Below are 16,559 nucleotides of genomic sequence, written 5' to 3'. Positions count from 1 at the left end.
CCACCCCGAATTCATATCGACGGTGATGAAATCGAGGCGGTTGAAGAATTCGTGTACTTGGGCTCACTGGTTACCGCCGACAACGACACCAGCAGAGAAATTCAGAGGCGCATTGTGGCAGGAAATCGTTCTTATTTTGGACTCCGCAGAACTCTACGATCGAATAAAGTTCGCCGTAACACGAAGTTAACCATCTACAAAACGCTGATTAGACCGGTCGTCCTCTATGGGCACGAAACATGGACCCTACGTGCAGAGGACCAACGCGCCCTTGGAGTTTTCGAACGGAAGGTGTTGCGTACCATCTACGGCGGAGCGCAGATGGAAGACGGGACTTGGAGAAGGCGAATGAACCACGAGCTGCATCAGCTGCTAAGAGAACCAACCATCGTCCATACCGCGAAAATCGGGAGGCTACGGTGGGCGGGTCACGTTATCAGGATGTCGGATAGCAACCCGACTAAAATGGTTCTCGAGAGTCATTCGACCGGTACAAGAAGACGTGGAGCGCAGCAAGCTAGGTGGGTCGACCAAGTGGAGGACGATCTGCGGACCTTACGCAGAGTGCGGAGCTGGAGACAAACAGCCATGGACCGAGTGGAATGGAGGCGGCTACTATGTACAGCAGAGGCCACCCCGGCCTTAGCCTGACCGGTAAGGTAAGTAAGTTTTTGAATTTGATGTTAGAAGAAACGGGGACAACCGTACCAACCGTTTGGTTTTTAAGAGCAAAGGGAATTATAGATAGATTTGTTTGGAGGGGCGTTGCTAAGAAGGTTAATACACACTCCATCGCTGATGCTGCTTTCCTTGGGATGGGACACAGGTATTTGGTCAGTGTCCGGCCCTAGGTCCGGCCTCTAAAGGCTAGTCTTAAGGCGAAACTGGAAATCGGTTTCTCCAGCACAATACGTTTCTTCAATTTACGGTTTTGAGAAGGATGTCAAATAACCACATTTAGGTATAATATAGGCATCTGTAGTCAATTTCAAAATGTTGCTGGGCAATTTCAACACCAACACAATTAGAAAATATCACTTTTCAGACCTGCATAAATTATCTCAGCAAGCTATCACTACTCCGTCACGCTTCTTCCTTCTAAACGCGCACTACATATCACGGTAAAATTCTCCCTCAGACCCTGCCAAGCAAATAATCGTGATCTTCTCCAAATGGAAGCACTACACTGTAAACCACTGAGACCTCACCAACGACGAACTTTCGAACACGAAACCAAAACTGACCAAACTTAAGTCGGCACTAAAAGATTCCTGATTACGAAACGCGCAGCAATGATTCCATCGATCACAGCGGATCTATTGCACAAGCTTAGCTTTCTTCCCAAAAATATTTCGAAATTCTGAGATCGGTTTTATTGGAAAAATGGTTACACAATATAAGTATAGGTACAACACCCGAAACATTGCTTTCTATAACTTGGTGCAGTTAGCGCGGTTAGCGCTGCACCGACTCAACCAGCTACCATCGTAAAAATAAACACACGATTTACTAAAAAAAAACTACCATCGTACGGAAAACGTGGCAGAAACCCACTTTTGACTCGCGGAAGTACTGTCCCGGTGGCGCAGTGCTGAATATTATACTACAGGAATCGCGGAAGAAAATGTTCACGAAGCACTTCTTATATAATGTTTGCAATGTCTGAAACAATTATTTGAAAAAAAAAATGAACTACAATAGGCGGATTTTCCAATAACATTCTTATTTTGTTGAAGTAAGATAAGTTTTCTTAACTTTTTCTCTAGTTGTGTAACGATATTCGTTAGAGATTTCAGTATACCGAGTTTGAACAAAATCTTGTAGAAGTTATATAAAGTTTGAACAAACTCTTCATTTTACCTTCAAGCTCTGTTTGTTTTAAAGTTACTTCTAAAATTTTATTATAAATAAAAGCTATTTTTTTCTTCGCTTAATTTATTTGTTTCAGGTGTAAAGTATTAGAATATGGTATCACATATGTAGAAATTTGCGAATAATGGACGAATAGACCTTAATTACGATTGGCTCAGTTTTACATAAGACCATTTGGTTTACATGATTTTCGCTACTTTTCCCATATTGAAGTGGTTAAGTTAATTTTAAGTCCAGTATCAGCAGAAGTACAATGATTTGATTTATGTTGTTGCATAGAACCCATGTAACGTTTTGACGTTTTTATTCTGTTTAAGTAAAATAAAGTTTGAATTCAGTTAGATTAAATTGTTAAATTTTTTGAATATTTCGATTTTGATTTTAAAATTTGTTTTTTGTATAATTCATTATTAGTTTTCATGATTATTTTAGTTAATTTGTAGCTTTTGACGTTTTTATCTTTTCAAGTAAAATCTTAATTGAATTGGATTCGTTGATTTGCCTTAGAGTTTGAGCCGTTTCATTTAGTATAGATTATCCGTTTCATATATGGTTTGTGTCTAAGCTAAGCTAATGACGATTCATGTTGTATCTTATAGGACTTTTTCGATGGCGCTAAATAGTTTTACGGCCATGTGCGATTTGAATTTGGCGCACTTGTATATAATAGTTTTTAGATTCAATAGACGACTGCTTCAATAGCAGGAAATTTACTTGACTAGAGAAATCGACTTGACTCCATCACTTGATAGTTGAGTCGGCTGGAGAACAGAAGCGAGCTTCGGCGACCTTCTGCCAGTTTTAAGTTTTGTTAAGGTGTGTAGTGTTTTGTAGTAATGTAAATTTGTTAAGCAGTGCCATTTGAAGTGAATTTAAGATTAATTGTCTTTGTTTTTTCGTTCTGTAGTGACTTAAATTATGGTTTTTGTCGCCAGGGGCAGACGCTCTGTTCCCTGTGCGTTTAATTGTTGTTAAAAAAGGTAATTATTGTAATTGAATTCGTTTTAGTGTATGTTGTTTAATTTTGTGTTCGTCTTTGGACCCTAGCGTCCAAAAGACGCTTTTTATTTTGGGCTTTAAGCCACTAGTGCTCGTCCTCGCCCGCCAGTTACTGGCAGTTAAACGGACTCAAGGGGATACTTCCGGCCTACCTGCGTGCAGTTTAGGCACGATCAGGCAGAGTACCGGCGCCGACACCCCTCCGCACCTTTAGTTCGGCGAATGTCAAGGAGAGCCCACCGTCGTCGACGATTGGCCACGAAGATAGCACCGTCAACGACCAAAAACCTGCGCAGGTACGTTAACCATGGCCATGATCACACACACACACAACACACACACACACACTTGACGAGCATTTTTGTGAAAATAATATACATTTAGAATGAATTCAATTGCTTTGTTTTTCTTGTTTTTATGGTGTTATTTTGTTACTTCTATTTTTGTTCAAAGAACCGTTAAATAAATTCACTTCAGCGACATTTATTAGTTTTGTTGTTTTCAACTCCGTTTTGTTATGTAAGTTTCCGTTATTGTTCAGTTCCTTCATTTTGTATAGTAGATTTGATGCGTTTAGGGATTTCATTTCAGCCATCGGCCGTTCGAGAAAGCCCTTGAGATGAGAGTCGTCACTTTAGTCGGGCAAACTTGAATTTGAACCGGTGGTCTCTCGTTCGCGAGAGTGGCGCGAAAGCCACCGAGTTTTGAAACTTCTCAAGCTAATTCGGCGAACGGTTACACCCAATCGTAAAAATAAGCAAAAAGCCAAAATGCCGTAAAACACCACCGTGTTCATTTTACCCCCCCCCCCTGCTCATTTTACCCACAATTCCCCTACCCACGCTACGGGCTCCGTTAAAGAACGAGCATCTTTTAAACCCCCTTAACCATTCTTCCCTCAACACGGGTCGCCTAACACCTTGTATTAGGGCTAGCCGTTTGGTGGACTTTTATCCCAGTAACAGGTGGACCGTACTGCTATTCTAAGCTGGCAGCTACACGGGCACAGACAGCTACACAGGGCTGAAAATCGTCGCCGTACGACCAAAAAAGTCGACGACGAGAACGAAAACTAGATCGTCATCGTTGCTCGTTCCCCATCGGATGACTCATTCAAGCCAGCGAATCGTCGTGAAGGGCTTGCGTCGTGACGAAAACAAAATCTTCATTCGCTTTGTTTCGCTCTTCGTCCAAGTGCGTCTAGCCGACGGAGTCAATGTTGCCACCAGCAACACACAAAAAAAAAAAAGATTTTAATAAAAAAATAATTGCACCTGGAATCAAACAACGAACCTCTAGATTGCCAATCCAGCACTCTTACCAACTGAGCTAGTGAGGTTTCACATTACCGTAAGTGCCAAAACGCCAATAAAAGCTATTCCCAGTTTGCGTTGGCTTGGCTCGTCGTCGCTCATTTCCAGGGAACAAAGAGGACGACGGAAAAGTTGGTGGGTGACTATTTACGATTGAGCTTCGTCGTGACGCCCGCAGTCGGCGACGAAAAGGCTAATCGTCACCGTTGTTCTTTCGGACGAAGATTGTTTTATTGTTATCTTCACGCAGTGGTGACGAGAAGGACGTTTGTCAACCCTGGGCACAGTAGGCGCATTACGACGATAGTGAAAAAAGTGTTGTGTGGTCGACTGCCTGAAACACCCTGACACGCCCCTGAGACCTCTAGGTACCACCCTAAAACTCTTCCGGATCCCTTGAAAAGCTCCTGATACTCCATAGAACGCCCTTGATACTCCCTGGAACCTACTAAAATGCTGCTAAAACCCCCGGTACCCCCTGAAACCCTATTGGATCCCATTCCCGAGCAGAAGAAAATAACAAGTGAATATCATATCAAGGTATTTATCTTAAATACTACCATACCTTGATATGCCCTTCATTAGGTGGTAATAAGAGGCAAAATAACAAAAACGAATATCAAAATTTTATATAAATAACACCTAGAAAATAACAAGTCTTGTTATTTCAATAATGAATGCATACCTAAGATTTCAATTGCTGCATTTGTTATTTCAAAGTTATTGAATAATAAACTAATAACATTTCTTGTTATTAAATATTTCATATGTTCGATGGCTTCATGATGTAATAGCAAATCTTGTTCTTCGGTTATTTTCACTGCTAAACTAATAAATACTACATCAATACCAAACTCTGCTCAAATACCTCTGACTGTTATTGTGATGTTCTCATAACATTTCGTACAATAACGCAGCAATAACAATTTCAGGTATTAGAGCACATGTTGCTCTTCGCATGGTATTTGTAAAGTATGCCCTTCTGCTCAGGTTTTGAAACCCCCTGAAGCGTCTTTCGGGCGGTGTATTTTATCCCAAAGAGACAGGTCTGCCTTTTCCACTTCTGTTTGTATCGTTCTACACTCTGTCGGGTTCCATGCTGCAGTATTACCGTCCGCGCTGTGTTTCCCCACTCTGGTTACGTATTTTTAGGAAAATTTGTTAAAAAAAAATAATGTTTCTGTTCTTCACAAGTATTCAATCCACTCGAACGGAGTTGAAAAACTTTTAGGCTTCCAAGATTGTTTCCTCCAGTGATATCCGTCGTTAGTATTGTAACATAGTAAAACAATGGCCATTTAAAACGTTTTGTCTTTGTATGATGCGATCAGTGTTGACCTCGAACATATAGTGTCGGAAAAAAACAATAAGGCCCCCGGTCCTTTTTCATTCGGCCAAGTTTGACGATGTGGTACTCGGTTTTATAGTAAACCGATTTAGCTGAAATTTTGACAATAGCCATGTAATTACGAGAATTTCGATCTGTATCAAATTGATTTATTTCTGTTCACTGCTTCCAAAGTTACAGATAAACGGTGCGACAAAACAATAACACCAGATTTTTATGATGCTTATACATTCTTATTTAGTGCCAATTGATATTTGGATCACTATCTCTAACGAAATAACCAGCTTTGTCACGCACCAGATTGGGGAATACACAAAAACCATTAAAATTTGGAGCCTCTTCTGCTCATCAATGGTAACTGATTCGACAATTCAGTCATTCTACCAACTATTTTATAGTTTATAGTTTATTAGAGGGTTACCGCTTCTAGTTAGCGAAATCCCAACCACGCCCATGACTAGCAACGCGTTGTTGCTGAGGCCGCATTCGTCCAAGAGTGTCGTGCACTTAAAACAATCGAGAGTACACAAATCCGGAGGGCTTATCACCCCATTTAGTTTGGAGTGATTGAATTACCGCTTGGATTTCACCTTGATTCCCATTGAAACCCTTAATACAGCTTAGCCGCTGTTTTCAGACGGACGGCGGATAAACAGACCAATCAGCACACATTTCAAGTTGTTAGGTTGGATTGGATGAGTTCGGAACAACGCCTTGTGAGACGCACTGCACGACGGATCTCTACAGAAACCAAGACATATACAGTTGCAAACAGTTTCCGGGAGGTCCCCTCACGTTCAACTGGGAAGGCGATCGAGCGAGATGTATCGACGACGGATGCATTTCTGCCATTTACGGCACACCGTAATTTAGGTTCATTGAGCAAATTTTACATACGTTAGCGGTTAGAATCCGGGATGGCAGCGCAGTTACTCGGCAACAAACACTTCGTTGGATAGGTGGTCCAGGCTGGAGTGCATCGCGCTACTGTTGCGTGCCAAATGAACGAAGTGGCCAGTTATTAATTACTAATAATTGAACTAATTTAACACTTGAACTTGTGTGATAGGTTGAACTGAGCCTCACTCTTCAAGCACGATTCGACACTCAATGCAGGCTGCCATTCTTCATCAACAGCTTCGCCGCAGAATCTTCTTCATCGATTGGTCAGGCCATCACTCGTTTCCACCCACTATTCAAACACCGCAGCCTCCCACAACCCTTCCAGAACCACTTTGCAAAACCACCAATATCGCCTTCGCGCGTTCGGTTCGGGTGTGATCAAACTTAATTGTTCAATGGTAATTAAAATTTATTTATCACTCAATAGCATCACAACTGCCATCAATTTGCATGCTCTGACCCTGCCACTCATGAATATTCATCCTCTTATGGGAACATTTTTTTCTTCCATATTTCGGCAAACCAATTGCGTCGGACACCGATCTTGCTTAAAATATCTGCGATCAACAAAAACAGCACAACACAATCCGGCTGATCATCGGGTCAGAACTGTCTATACAGCGTGATACGAAAACCCTCTCGAATACGCGCAACCGCAGTCAGTCATTACGCGACGAAGTCCGACATCGAACTGCGAATAGAGCTGAATAAAATCAATTAGAGCTCGGTGCTGCTACGGCTGCTGCAACTGTAGTCGAAAAGCATCATCATCATCATCATCGCGCCATCGGGCGGACTTCGATACAACAACGAACGAACGGCGGCAGCTTTGGCAAATACCCCCTCGCGAAAACGACCCGCTTGGACCAGGCCAGGGGTTGGTGTTTTTGCATCTCTCAGACAATCTCTATCTATGTTTTTCCGCCGTCCACCACCAACGCCGATAGAAATTCGTTCGACGAATACCGCCACGCCGCGAGATTGGCAGTGAGGCGTATAATCGCCAGATCAACTCAAATTGAGAGCGCATCACCAACCACATACCGCGCTGATTTGTTTGGACGGAGGGTTATTGGGGGGATGGCCGAGCACAATTGAGCACATATGAGCATGATTCTTCCGGCCGGAGTGCATCGCACACACAGTCACACTACCTACTATTCGCTAACAAGAGTCTACTTAGCGAACGATACAATTAGAACCGCGTTTCAGCTAAGCCAGTTTACTAACAGTTTCCGACTGATAAGAGCTCTTCACAATCGAACTATTCAACGGGGATGCGTATTAGGAATGATTGTCAATGGGTTGATTTCGTTGAAGGGTGTCGTCAAGTCCAGCTGTGTTTGTCGAAAGCTTCAGATTTATTTATGGACGTACATCCTCTTCTAAGAAATGATATGGGAATAGATAGTACTTCAGGGTGCTTTCTCCATATTAAAGATGACTGATAGTTGTTCGAGTGCTAGTGAGGGACTCTAAGAAAAAATGTGCTTTATTATTTTCTGGAAATTTAGTAAATTGCTGCTAGCATGCCCTGCAGTTTGTAAAGGATCAACGGAATAATGTGTAGGTTGGGTACGCTTTCAACCTGCTATTTGACATAGAAAAATATTGTAAGAAGCAAATAAAGATTAAGTATTCCTAGCTCAACGTCCTGATAACGTGACCCGCCCACAGTAGCCTCACGATTTTCGCGGTGTGGGTGGACGATGGTTGATTCTCTCAGCTGCTGATGCAGCTCGTGGTTCATTCGCCATCTCGAAGTCCCGTCTTCCATCTGCACTCCGCCGTAGAGGTACGCAACACCTTCCGTTCGAAAACTCCAAGGGCGCGTTGATCCTCTGCACGTAGGGTCCATGTTTCGTGCCCATAGAGGACGACCGGTCTAAAGAGCGTTTTGTTTATAGTTAACTTCGTGTGACGAAGTCTCGATTTCCTGCTACAATGCGTCTCTGAATTTCTCTGCTGGTGTCGTTGTCGGCGGTCTCCAGTGAGCCCAAGTACACGAATTCTTCAACCGCCTCGATTTCATCCCCGTCGATATAAATTCGGGGTGGCGGACGCGGTGATTCCTCCCTGGAGCCCTTTTCCATCATGTACTCTGTCTTCGACACATTAATGACTAATCCAATTCGCCTGGTTTCACTCTTTAGTCGGATGTACGTTTCCGCCATCGTCTCAAATTTACGAGCAATAATATCAATATCATCAGCGAAACCAATCAGCTGAACGGTCTTCGTGAAAATCGTTCCACTCGTGTTTATTCTCGCTCTCCTTATAACACATTCTAAAGCAATGCTGAAAGCACGAAAGACCATCACCTTGCCGTAAAACTCTGTGAGCTTCAAAGGGACTCGAGAGTGTTCCTAATAGGTCCATCAATCGTATCAGTTATCCAGGAATCCGTACTCGTGCGTAATCTACCATAGCTGCTCTTGATCGATTGTATCATACGCCGATTCAAAATCGATGAACAAGTGATGTGTGGGCACGTTGTATTCGTGGCATTTCTGCAACACCTGGCGGATGGCCAAAGTCTGGTCCGTTGTAGCGCGTTCACCCATGAACCCAACCTGATATTGCCCGACGAACTCTCTTGCAATCGGTGATATACGGCGGCATAAGATTCGAGAGAGTGTCTTGTAGGCAACGCTGAAAGCTCAATAGTGCGATCGCGCGATAGTTCATGCAATCCAACTTGTCGCCCTTTTTGTAGATGGGATACACGATACCTTCCATCCATTCCTCCGGTAATGTTTCTTCCTCCCAAATCTTCACTTGGTAGTTGATCTGCTCCTGCGGCGCAAAATACTTTGGGGAGTTACGCTTTTACGTTAGGAAAATGTGTGATAAACATTTCAAACATTTCTTTTTTTTTTTTTTCATAGTGATTACGGCGGTAGCACACTGTGCTTATGTTCTAACACCGCACCCTTTCCCTACGTTTGCTTCTATGAGCCTCTATTTTTGTTTCAACACACAGAAGTACGTAGGCATATCGTGGCCCAAGTCGACACTGTTTTGGCCTGCGTTGAACAAAAATAGTTTTAATAAAAGTTTCCCCTTTTTTCTTTTTGTCAATTGTTTTTTTTTTTGTAGTATGGTCCATGTATTTAGTTAGGTTCTTGTCAATTTGTCAGTTATTCGAAGTAGATCTCCAATATGTAGTCAATAAGTCAATTAAGTCATTCTGATCTGTTCTATCATAGCAGCTTTAGTCTTTGCTTTATTGAAGTGTAGTTTTATTGGAAATATGCTGAATATCGTTATTAAAAAGAGACGTCTGGAACTGTGTCCTGCTAGTTGTTCCGTCATGCACTAATAATGCCTAGGAGATTAACGAAAACACGTGTGTTCGGTCAGATGTCCATTGCGTAGAAAGTCAAGGAAAATAGGTTTCTTTATTGTCAGTTGTTATGTAAGCCTCGCTTGAAGCACTTCCCGTGAGAACCCTGTCATCTGTACACCAACTAATCCGTATCTTCATACACAGCTAAATACTATACTGCCAACCGGCGAAAAGCCTATGGGTAAATATTAAAAAAAAAATGAATAATAATGCTGTCTAGCGCGTTGTTTTCTATCGGCCACTATTTTAGTCTAGTTCCCAACTGCAAGCTTTTTTCCAATCTTATCGTCAATTGTCTTCTAGATACCCCACGGAATTGATGAGTAGTGAGTTCAATGCAGAGATCCCCCCCCTCACACTCCCAAATTGTGGTAGGCCCCCGCTAAACCTGCAAACCAGACCCACTCCCAGCCAAAAGCTCTAGCAGATGTGGACAAACCGGTGCACAGTGGGAAAAATCGACCCAAAAAACGGATCTTTTAACGCCGCTGGTTTCGGTACGTGAAGTTGACCATTTCTGACGTAAAAAATTACGAGAAATCGATTGATGCTAAATTCATTCACCGCACGGCACGGGAAGTGGTCCATTTTGCCCTATTTTCCCCTTTTTTCATACAAAAAGAGAATCAAAATGTACTTTTAAACAGCTAACGCGACTGTAGATCATTGAAAATAGCTGCAGGTGTAATTAGAGGTTAATTGAAATCATAAACATACATGAAAGATCCTTTTAAATGCGTATTTTGCCCATATGCCCCAACAACTGTCGGATATTCACAATTCAATTATGAATTGATTTTTAATGTTACTGACTTGAAGTTGATTTGTTTGGCATAAACAAAAAGCGCTAGAGCTTTTATCACCAGAATCATCTTCGGGGGTTGTCCAATTTGCCCTATTTTTATGAAAAATGAGATTTAAAATGTATTTATGAAAGACATATATTGCTATGGAACGTTGAAATTAGTTTTAGGTGCAATTGGAAACTAACAGTTATCATGCGCATATAAGAAATATATTTTCCCTATTTAACCCTACATTCCCCTAAAACTGCTGGATAATTACATATTTTGTATGGTTTTGTAATGTCGCTGGATGCAAAACATGAAGCCCTGGATCATTTTTGATGAATACGAAGGCGGTTTATCGATTAATACTACAATCATTCTCGGAATGGTATAAATAGCTGTCCATTTCACCCCAATTCGCCCTGATTTTTGTCATGTAATGAACAAAAAAAATTGCCGTGATTTTTTGTCAAGTAATGAATAAATAAATTTCCCTTTTAGGGGGCATCCATAAGGTACGTCACGCTTATAGGGGGGAGGGGGGTTTCGGAAAGTGTGACAAGCAATGTATTAGGTATACGAAAAACCCGTACGAAGGGGGGAGGGGGGTCTAAAATTCCCAAATTTTGCGTGACGTACTAAATGGATGCCCCCTTATTAGCATTGGTACTGAAAAAAATGTTATCAAAAAGACATATATATGACTTTTTCTACAATTTCAGCTTTTTACATATAAAAAATGATCTAGGACTTCATGTATTGCAACCAGTGACATTACAAAACAATAGAAAAATGTTATCATCCAGCAATTTTAGGGGCATGTAAGGCAAAATAGGGAAAATATCTTTCATTTATGCGCATGATAGCTGTTAGCTTCCAATTGCAACTAAAACTAATTTCAACGTTCCATTACAGTATCTGTTTCTTATAAATACATTTTAAATCTCATTTTTCTATGATAATAGGGCACAATAGGGCAAATTGGACAACTTCCGAAGATGATTCTGGTGATAACAGATCTAGCGCTTTTTGTTTATGCCAAACAAATCAACTTCAAGTCAGTAACATTAAAAATTCATTCATAATCATGTAAAATTCAGAATTTCCAGCAGGTGTTGGGGCATATGGGGTAAAATAAGCATTTAAAAGGATCTTTCATGTATGTTTATGATTTCTATTAACCTCTAATTACACCTGCAGCTATTTTCAATGATCTACAGTCGCGTTAGCTGTTTAAAAGTACATTTTGATTCTCTTTTTGTATAAAAAAAGGGGAAAATAGGGCAAAATGGACCACTTCCCGTGCCGTGCGGTGAATGAATTTAGCACCAATCGATTTCTCGTAATTTTTTACGTCAGAAATGGTCAACTTCACGTACCGAAACCAGCGGCGTTAAAAGATCCGTTTTTTCGGTCGATTTTTCCCACTGTGCGGTGCTCAACGTGCTCTCCCATAGTGGCAACATCAAATATGTGGACTGTACAACAATAGTAGTTTTAATGAAATGAATACTAAGAATTTAGGCCGACACTCGAAGTGACGAACTTTACAGTGCTAGTTGAGTAAATACACGAAAGATGGGTAACAACAAATGTGCACAAACAGATGCATAACAATATGCATGCAAAAAAAGGCCGCAACTATCCATGGTGAATTTAAAATAATGACAGCGTAAATATAATGGAACAGACTCACCGAATTTAGCTCCAAAATGCCCCCTAGATGATGGTATTGTTCACTCTTTGTAGCCACGCGTTGTAGAAAATGAACCTGAAATGACAAGAAGACAGTGGGCCGCCAAACTCCACAAAATGGCGGCCCGGAAATTTTAGTATTCTGTTTATAGCATTGTAGAGCATCATAGAGAGCATAAATCATATTCAGTTTTAAATATAGTTTCTTGTTACTATGCTAAGAAATAGAAAGATTCAAAAGTTTTTTTTTCTACCTGCACCAGTGAACTTCTTGAGTGAACAGCATTCAACATCTAAAATTTAGATTCTAAATTGTTCATTCACTAATGCGATTTTCTTATCACCCTGCCCTGTCTTAATTAGAAGATATAAGTAATACCGAGACATCCCATATGCACTCTTGCATTACATAATAAGGTTGGACCCTGCTGCAATCAATGTCGTTATGCTATCCACTCCTGAGTTTATAGTTGCTATAAAAATAATTTCGAAGAACTGAAAAAGAATAGTACGAATCAACTTGTTAATAAAATGCTGCTACTATTACTATTACTACTACTCTTACTACTACTACTAACTACTACTACTAATACTACTATCAAAAGTGCAATGAGTGATCGTTGGCTTCCCAGTCTTGTTAGTAGTTAGAGGGTTAGTATAGACTGGTAATAAGCCCTGTAGGTCCCCCCAGCACTGCGCGTAATCAACTGTTGTTAGATCATGCGACAGCGATTAAGCGTATGCTGGAGGCATGACAAATCAAGCGTTTAAATAAAAGTCAATAAAGCAATGGTATGATTATTCAGATTCTATTTTAATTTAATTTTGTAAAGAAATGCTTTAATTCAAAACCTAGTTACTTTCAAATACTATTCCATTTACTATTTCACTAATTTTCGTTACTATATTTAATTTAGCTAATCTATAATTATAAAAGACTAAAATTGAAATTATTTAAACACATTTTCACTATATGACGACGCTTGATAAGTCATCGTCAAACCCATCACTCTTGGACAGGGATAAACATTTCAAACATTTCAAAATCAAATTATAGGTATTGGTAAAAAAATCGATTCAAGGTTTTAAAATTGAAAAATATCATACCTGGTGACACTGTACCAAAGAATATTATTTATTTCTGACTTCCTTGAATTATTTTTTTTTGTTTTAAAAAAAACTGAATTTCGGAAATGTGTATACACTAAAACCTCCATTTAGATAAGATCCATTTAGGTATAATCTATTTAGGTTCCTCCATTTATGTAACGTTGCCTAAATGGAATTTGATTGTGTTCAAAACAGTTGGAGTACTTATGATTACGTATAGGGTTGGTTTTCGGGATTGAAGTAGTGAGTGGAGTGGACAGAATATAGGCGGGGTCAGTGTTGAAAGATTATTATATTTTGCCAAATGGCATTAAATTAATTCCTCAGTGTGTTATTGTGTTTGACAGGCCCCCGCGGAGCTTGTTCCAGGTGTTTCGGAGCGACCATCAGAGATGGAATCCTCCGCAGAGCAAAACAAGAGAACAAAAAATCTGCACCACGCTTCCGCATCCAATGCCAGAGCGGCTTCTCTCGGTTTCTTTCACCTTCCTGCTTGCAGCTTGTGACACCGAAACATGTGCGGATTTGTTCGCACAAAAAAGTGCGTTTGCTCAAAATTGAGGCACTTTGTGCACCGGGAGTTAACATAAATATGCTTAAGCTCATAAAATCAATAATTAACAAGCGTACAAGTATTTATGTATGCAATTGTGTCATGCAATGCGAACGGAACGATCAAACCGCGTAAAATGCCGGTGAAATTGTCGATCAACTCAGGCCAAACATTTCAATAGGTCCTATCTGCATTTGAGAGGCTCTCTTTGTTCACTTTCCCTTTCAATTATTGCAATGTAATGGTACATTTTTCAACTACTTTTGCAGTACAAATCAAAAGACGATTGTTTTGACCATCGTCCAATGCAAAGAGGCAATCATAATACAAATAAACAGCTGAGATATTAACAAAAGAGAGGGAAAGCAAAGAGAGCATCTCTTCTGCAGATTGGACCTTTAGACATGTTTGGCATGTTACTTTGCGGGAGCCTCAAAAATGATGCACAAAAATGTTTCTCTTTGTGCTGGTTTTTTGTGGTTCGACGTTTCTCTTTGTTTTCGCATGCTTCCTCCTTGCGCTACGCTCCCGCACAAACGATAGCGGTGGGAGCGTACAAAGATAAAGAGAACAAAAACATGCATTTGAGGCACATTGCGGGAGCAAATGACAAGCCTGGCGACCATATCAGTTATTACATGCTTCAGTCATTTTTTTCTGCCCCATTCTTTTGAAATCATGAAGATTGATACGTCGTATGGCATGTTTTAGTTGCAAACCAGAAATGTCTCCGATAACACCCCGTGGAACCTGTGCTAGATGTTCCGGGATGGCCATATCAGTTGATACAGACTTCAGTCTATCGTTTCTGACTCAGTCATTCGAAATCATGAAGAATGATTTGTCGCACGGCATGTTTAGGTTGAAAACCAGAAGTGTCCCCAATGAGGCCCCGCGGAACCTGTCACGGGAATCTGGGTGGCTCAACTTTTTCAAATCTGGTTATCGCAGTTGTATTTCACTATTTGCAACAAAAATTTCGCTAAAAATCGATAACTCATACACAACTCATTAACAAACGAAATAATCACTTTTAGCCATTTTGGCAACCTCCAGACCCCTACACAATCCGGAATATCCCCGAAATGATTCCGGATATTGCATGACCACTTGAGTATAATAAACTAGCACCAGTTATGATCGATTAAAGGTGAAATCGGATAAAAATTGACGAAATGCCTGCATTTTGAAAATAAGTTGCCGGGGGTCGGGTACGTGAAGGTTAAAATTTCGAAATCGAATCCATAATAGAAATGTACCCGGGTACTCCGCCGGCCACATATGCAAAGAGATGATGCTTGCCCTTATAAACTTCCATACAAAATTCAACTAAGCTCGAAATTAAACAGAGCATCGTGGCGTCATACAGAATAAACATTTTTGAGATATTGTACCGACTTTTCGAACCCTATAAGCAGAACACTCTCTTTTGCTAATAACTTGATCAAAACATACAAAATCATTATTTTTTTGTTTCTATAGCAACATGCAACATTCTTCGCATTTCAACAAAAAACCTTTGGAAAACTCAATACACATTCTGTGATAACACAAACAGAGGATCGATGAAGAGAACTCGAAATTGTCAGTTAGGCCCAAATGAAAAATCAGCGTCGAATTCGAAAAAAATCAACGATTTTGAAGTGCATTTTGTATGTGACGGTAATGTGTGTGTTCTCTTGCATATCTGCGCATTTGAGGGATTTTAGTGGCACAGTTTACATTTTCGATAATTTAGAAGTGAATTCCCAATTGTTAAGCGTATTTTTAACATAAATCAACAGAATATGTTCTAATTGATCCAATAATCGACATTGAAAAGTATCTACTTTTATTAGCTCTTCGGAACAAGCCAAACATCACCGTGCCTGTCCAAATTATATTTTTTACCCTAGCAATTTTAATGTTGTAGTCGATTCGGGACGAAATGAACACTGGCGAATTGCGAATTGATGTACGCACATAAAATTCTTATGTATTATGAGTTCAGAGAGTTTGAAAAAAATCAATCCGATTATTTTAGCCTTATGTCTATTCCGTTAACTTCGATGTTATGTAAACTCGTCTAAGATAGAGTATTATATCTGGTCGGCGTTAAGTCAGAGAGGACCATGTGTCTTATTTCGAGGAAAACGACTTTAAAGTTTTCAACTCCGTAAATTTTGAGTGTCTCAACAAATTTTCTTGAATTCTTCCCATAAATCTTAATAGCTATTCGTCAGAACATCACTCAGTACTGATCGCGAAAATATGTAAAAATTAAGCTTAAAACCGAGCAAGTGTTAAGTAATTGATTAAACTTGCTGCACTCTGACTGAACGATTTTTGACAAACCTACAACCAACTACATTACACACTCAAGTTTTTACATATTTGATGAAAAATAAATACAGAAGAAGGACGACAATCAACACATGTTCGCATGTACTATATGTGAACCGAAAGTTTGAAATTTGATTTTTTTTTTTGTTATTACGCTGAAGATAACATTCTTCAATGTGCATGTTCAGTCAGAGTGGACCAAGTGCAACAGTTCAATATCTAATGAATGATTGTCATCAAATTACCTATTTAAGAACTTTTGACTAGAGCGTGTTACGGCAAACAAATTTTGAACGTATTTACATAG

At 40.1% G+C, this 16,559-nt stretch overlaps 1 protein-coding gene across 5 annotated transcripts in view; it reads right to left on the bottom strand.

Annotated features, from left to right (window-relative positions):
* LOC109409579 (organic cation transporter protein) overlaps nt 1-7,562 on the bottom strand; it is a 301,524-nt gene extending 293,962 nt beyond the window's left edge. For all 5 annotated transcript variants that reach the window (XM_062843046.1, XM_062843047.1, XM_062843048.1 and 2 more), the window contains exon 1: nt 6,430-7,562. The gene's annotated coding sequence lies outside the window, so the exon portion shown is untranslated. The remainder of the gene's footprint in view (nt 1-6,429) is intronic.
* Between the last annotated feature and the right edge of the window lie 8,997 nt (nt 7,563-16,559).

The sequence above is a fragment of the Aedes albopictus genome, chromosome 3 (assembly GCF_035046485.1).
Source record: "Aedes albopictus strain Foshan chromosome 3, AalbF5, whole genome shotgun sequence".
In the NCBI taxonomy this organism is placed as follows: domain Eukaryota; kingdom Metazoa; phylum Arthropoda; class Insecta; order Diptera; family Culicidae; genus Aedes; species Aedes albopictus.
Note: the sequence above shows the minus strand (reverse complement) of the source record. Positions and strands in the feature narration are given on the sequence as shown.